The sequence below is a fragment of the Vanellus vanellus genome, assembly GCF_965231255.1.
Source record: "Vanellus vanellus genome assembly, chromosome: 25".
NCBI classification, from domain to species: domain Eukaryota; kingdom Metazoa; phylum Chordata; class Aves; order Charadriiformes; family Charadriidae; genus Vanellus; species Vanellus vanellus.
Genome location: NC_138930.1, coordinates 2,221,832 through 2,227,356, shown reverse-complemented (window position 1 = coordinate 2,227,356; position 5,525 = coordinate 2,221,832).

The following is a 5,525-nucleotide window of genomic DNA, read 5'->3' as shown; positions in this document are numbered from 1 at the left end:
GCCACGGCGTGGTGTCTGCAGCCCGGGGGTGGATTCGGCACTGCCGGCGCCGGAGCGTGGCTGGGCAGGGAGCGCCCGCTGCATGGGGTGATGGCGTGGGGCAAATGGGGGCTGGCGGGTGCCGGAGCCGCCCCAGCTCGGGCAGGGGGGGATGGGGGAACCTGCGGTACGCCTGGCACCGAGCCTGGCTCCAGCCCTGGGCCTGGATTGTGGGTGCCCCATCCAGTGCCCAGTGCAGTACCCGGAGCAGTACTCAGTGCCTGCGGTGCCCGGTGCGGTGCCCGGTGCGGTGCCCGGTGCCCCGTGCTGCGCCTGCTGCAGCACCCAGCACCCAACGCAGTACACCGTGTCCGCAGCACCCAATGCCCGGTGCAGTGCCCAGTGCCAGTGTGCTGCCCGGTGACCAGCATAGTACTCCAAGTACGGTGCAGTGCCCGGTGCAGTGCCCCATGCCCGGTGTGGTGCCCAGTACGGTGCTGGTGCAATGCCCCATACAGTCCTGGTGCCCGGTGCAGTGCCCGGTGCGGTGCCCCATGTCCGGTGCGGGGCCCCATGCCCGGTGCAGTGCCCGGTGCAGTCCCCGTACATTCTCGGGGCCGGTGCAGTCCCGGTGCAGTGCCCCACGCCCGGTGCAGTGCGCGACCCGTGCTCCCGTCCCGCCGCCAGGGGGCGCTCCCCCCGCTCTCCCGCAGCGCCGAGCGCCGGTTGGCGCCCGCACCCACTCGGCTCGTTCCGGAGCGGCTCGGGTGGGGGGCGTGGCTCCGATCGCAGCCGGGGGAAGGGGCGGGGCCGCCGAGGCTTCGGGCAGGTTCGTTTCTCTTCGGCTTCTGTCGGGTATTTCCGGGGCGGGTTCGGGCCGTTCCGGCGGCTTTCGGGCCTTTTCCCAGGCTGCCGCCGGGCTGGGAGGCAGGAACGGGCTGGAGTCGAGCGGCGGCGGATGGGGCCGGCGGAGAGGTGGGACGGGGTCGGGACCGGGGTGTCGGGGGGGGAGAGGGGTGTCGGGCTCGGAACGAGACCCAGGGCCTGGCGGGAGGGCGGGCGGGCCGGCGCCGGGACCCGCGGTGAGCGCGGCTCCTCAGCCTGAGGCGCCCCGGGGGCCCTGGGTGGCAGCGCCTCAGCGGGCCCCCCCCTTCTCCAGGGCCGAGGCTCTGCTCTCCCGCACCCGGGGACAGCCCCGGCGTTGTCCTCGTCCCCTTCCCGGTGGTGCCAGCGCAGGGTGCCCCGCTGGCAGGGCAGTGTCACCCCCCGCGCCGTGCCACCCCCGGGCTGGCCCTGTCCCCCCCCCTCCGCCCCAAGGTGCCAGGGCAGGTCCCCTGTGCCAGAGCTCTGTGTGTGTGTCCCCGTGGTGTCAGGGCTGTCCCTGTCCCCTCCCTGTGCAAGGCTGCCCCCTCATCCCCCCAGGCTATCCCCATCCCCAACAGTGCCAGCACGGGGACCTCGGTGCCATTCCCCCTGCAGTGGTGCCAGTGCAGGGACCCTGCAGCCCCCATGGCCGGGGGGTCCCGGCCGCTCTCTGCTGGGTGGCAATGCCACAGAAAAGCGGCCTGACAGGGCTGCACTGCTCCAGCCCGGGCTGAGGGCTCGGCCCTACCACGGTCCTGCCCCAGCAGAGCCCAGGCTGGGGCTGAATGGCCCCAGGGATGCTCCTGTCCCTCTGGATGTGACAGAGTCTGGCCCAGGGTGGCTGTGGCTTTGCTGGCTCTAGATGCAGTTGCCCCCAAACCCTGGCTCTGGGACGGTGGCCAGCCCACCCTCTTTCCAGTGAGGTTTATGCCCTGCGTCTTTTCTCATGCCGGGGATGTTTCTCACCCCTTGAAGAGGAAGCTTCCCGCCATCGCGTATCTCCCAAGCTGAGGGTCTGTGTTCAATGGGGAATAAAAGCTGGGGGGAAAACTGTCTAAAATGAGCTCTGCGAGAGCTGCAAAGAGCTGGAGTGGCACCAGCCTTGCGCCTTTTGGCACCCCTGCCTGGCATGGCAGAGGAATGGCTGCCTCTCCTCCCCATTAATGCGCGGCTTTTATTTCCCGAGCAGCTCTTGGAGCCACTGGGGAGCTGGCCCTGTGACTTTCTCTGTGAGAGCAGAGAATGGAGACAGCTGAGTAAATATAGCCTAAATCACTGCTTTCCTGGCCATTCCCCCGCCCTTCCCTAACATGCGAAGGGCTGGTGTGTCCCCAAGGCTGGGTTGGCCTCTGCTCTAGTCATCGACTCTTCCATGATGTGGGAAAGTCCAAGCCATGGTTTGGTTTCTTTGGTGACTCTCTTCTCTGACGTGGGCAGATCGTGCTTCATCTGCCTGTGCGGTTCGCGGTGAGGCTTCGGTCCTCCTAAACGTGATCACGGCCCCAAACCCTCGGTTTTTAACTCGCTAGAACAAGGTTTTAAGGACAGAGGAAAATCCTTTCTGCCCACAGTTGGGTCTCGCTGGACAAAAGCTCTGGGTTGGGAGAGAAGCCGCGGCTCAGCTGGAATGCGGCGAGGAGCAGAGTGGTTTGCGGAGCCAGTTTGGAGCCGTGTCAGAGTGCCGGCGCTTCGCTCTGAGTGCTGGGGTGTGTTTACAATGAAAAAGAGTATTTATAATATCGAGGGCTCTTTTAATTCCTCTGGGAATATCTGGAGCCGCAGCTTGGAGCTAAAGTAGCCAAGTGATGGAAGATAAAAAGCAGAGGAAGGGACAGTGGATTTCTCAAGTTGGAAGGTCTTGCCTCTCTCAACCAATACCCAAATAATGCTGGCCTGCTAATGTGGTTGCTTCTCACCTTGTAGGTTACTTCATGTGACTGCTGTGCTGTGCAGAGCAGCTAATAAATAGTCATATAAATTCCTAATACCCCGGGGAATGTGATTTTAAGCAGATGAGTTAGCAAGAGCAGTTGGAATTTTTTCATGTACTCAATTTTTGTTAGAACTGTAATTTTTGAGGGAAGTAGCCAAAACACAGCTCCTGGGTTCGTTTCTGAGAAAAAAAAAAAAAAAAAAAGAAAAAAAAAAAAAAGAAGAAAAAAACTAAATCCTGCCCCATGAACGCTCCTAAAATGGAAGTAGTGTGTTCTTGCTGCTTGGGGGCTGGTGTAAAGGGAGCCTGGAGCAAAGGGACAGTGCTGGTACAGGGTGCTTGGTGCTGGCATGTAGAAGTCTCCAGCCAAGTAAAAGGCTCTTGCAGGGAGGAGGAGAAGGTTTCTGAGGTGGGTAATAGAGGACAAGCTTCAACTGAAGCAAGAAAGTCGGACATCAGGAGAAGCATGACAGTATGAGAAGTCTTGGAGTAGGTCTGCAAATTGCCTGAGGCGGTCTTGGACTGTCCAACCTTTGAGGAGAAGGTCGTTGAGACCTCCAGTTGTCTCTCAAAAACAAGGAAGGCATCGGTCATCCTGAGGCAGGGATTTATTAGGCTCCTCAGGTCCCTGCTAACCATAACATTTACTTTTTCAGTGAAAAGTTTCAGATGTTCCTTCACTTCCTTGGGCTCCAGTGAATAAAGCAAAATATTTAATGAAACTCAAGTTTGAGCAGCAAATGCTCTGTATCCCTGGCAAAGGGCAGCTGGTGGCTGTGGGCAGGACACTGCTACTCTTCTGGCTCTGTTGCTGGCTGCACGGGGAGCATTTCTTGGTGAGAAAAGAGGCGAAAATGGCCTTGGCTGCCCTGTGCCTCTGCTGCGATGTGGTTGCTCTCAGGACAGCAGGCCTGGCTTGGGCACGGCTCACAGCATAACTTGCCGTCCCTGCTGCTTTTCCCTGTTTGGAGGGAAATACCAGCTGGTTTGGCAGCACCGTGCCCGTCGCCAGCCCAGGAGCATGAGTCCCCAGCGTGGCTCCGGCTCTCCCCGCTCCTCTGGCCGCTTCCCCAGGGGCAGCTGGTGGAGTGTGTCCAGCTCCGCTTCCCGCCCACGCCAGCTCCCTGCGGGCTCACCCTGCTCGTTCCTCCGCGGCTCACCATGGCATTACCGCCTCCGCCATGGCCTCGCTTGTGGTTCAAGCCTTGCAAGTCATCCTTCGGACTCTTTGGCATGGTCCAGGAGGGAGCCAGCCCGGGAAGCTGCCTGACAGCACAGAGGATTGCTGTGGTGTCTCTCCCAAATTATAAATCAGGGGTTCCCAAGCTCTCACCCTATCCGCCCCGGTGCTGCTTGGCGGTTCGGGTGCCTGCGGGCACAGGGTGACTCAATGGTGTGCTCGGCACTGGTGGCTTCTGCCACCCCAGTGATGTGCTGGGCCAGCAGAGCTGCCCTGGCTCCGTAGGTCAGAAAGACTCAATGCAGCAGCAGTTGTCATGATAGGGCACGATGTGGCAGGCAGTTCCATGTCCATTTTTATTTCCATCCCTAGTTGCATTGTCCTATTTTCTCTCTTTTTTTATTAAAGGAAGGGTTTGTTCTCATTGTTTGTAACCCATTAACATGTAGCATTTTGCAAAACTGGATTTGTTGGTTTTTTGCTCGCTAAGGATCTGATGTAACTTGAAAATATTTGAGCTGTGTAGATTGTTGGAAGTGTATTCTTCTTTTAAATATTTTTATGCATTCTTTTGCCTCACTGGGGAGGGAAAGTAACGCAGTCTCGCTTCAAGTCAAGCTGCACTTTGAACTGCGCTTGGAACTGGGTTAAAAAGCACAGGAACCACATTTGAAACGTTAAGATGCTTTTATTTATGTGTTGGGCACACACAAAAAGACTTGTAATGTGTTTTTTGTTTCAAACCGACGTATTAAACAAAGAAAGTATTGACAGCAGTTAATGAATCGAGGGATTGTTTCTGGGGGCTGAGATAGATTTACCAAAGGTATTTAGATGTCTGATGCATGGGATTTTCAGAGCAGCCTAAGCAAGTGCTCGCCAGCGCGGACACACGAGGTTCCTCTCCGAGAGCCGAGCGAACCTGGAGCCGGGCCCAGCTGAAATCTTTTGGCAAGCTGCTCCCTCTCTCCTGTGCACGCAGAGCCCCGGCTTGGAGGTGTGCTTCCTTCCAGCCGACAGGCTCCTGTGTGTCCCGTGTTCTCAGCACTGCCTTCCCCAACTCGCCTTCCTTCTAAAGAGCTGTTTTGGGGCTTTGTGGAGTGTGCGTTCCCTCTCCCCAAAGACACGCTGATTCGGTCGGCTGCTCTCCGTGGGGTGCAGAGCTTTGCTGCCATCCCACACGCGCAGCTCAGCCTGGGAAGCCGCTCACTGGGTCTGTGGTAGGACAGAGGACAACTGCTTCCCCTGGAGATGACGGTGCCAGCATTAGCCATGCGGATTTGGGTTTCCCAGGGGGCTCCTCACCCGTGTTCATGGGCACTCAATCCCCACATGGGCTGAGCAGAAGGAAAGGCAGGTGAGGCTGCTCCAGGACCAGGCTGGCTCTAAGTTACCTGTATTTTTTCATGTGCCCAGTGACCCGCTGGGATGTGGAGAGCAGGGTGGCACAGAGCTGCGTCCCTGCGTTCCCACCACAGGGAAGGAGGCTGGAAGGAATCGATGGAGCAGGAGCTGCGGGACCTGCTCTTTGGAGAGACTCGGTGCTGCAGAGCAACTCTCTCCTCTTCC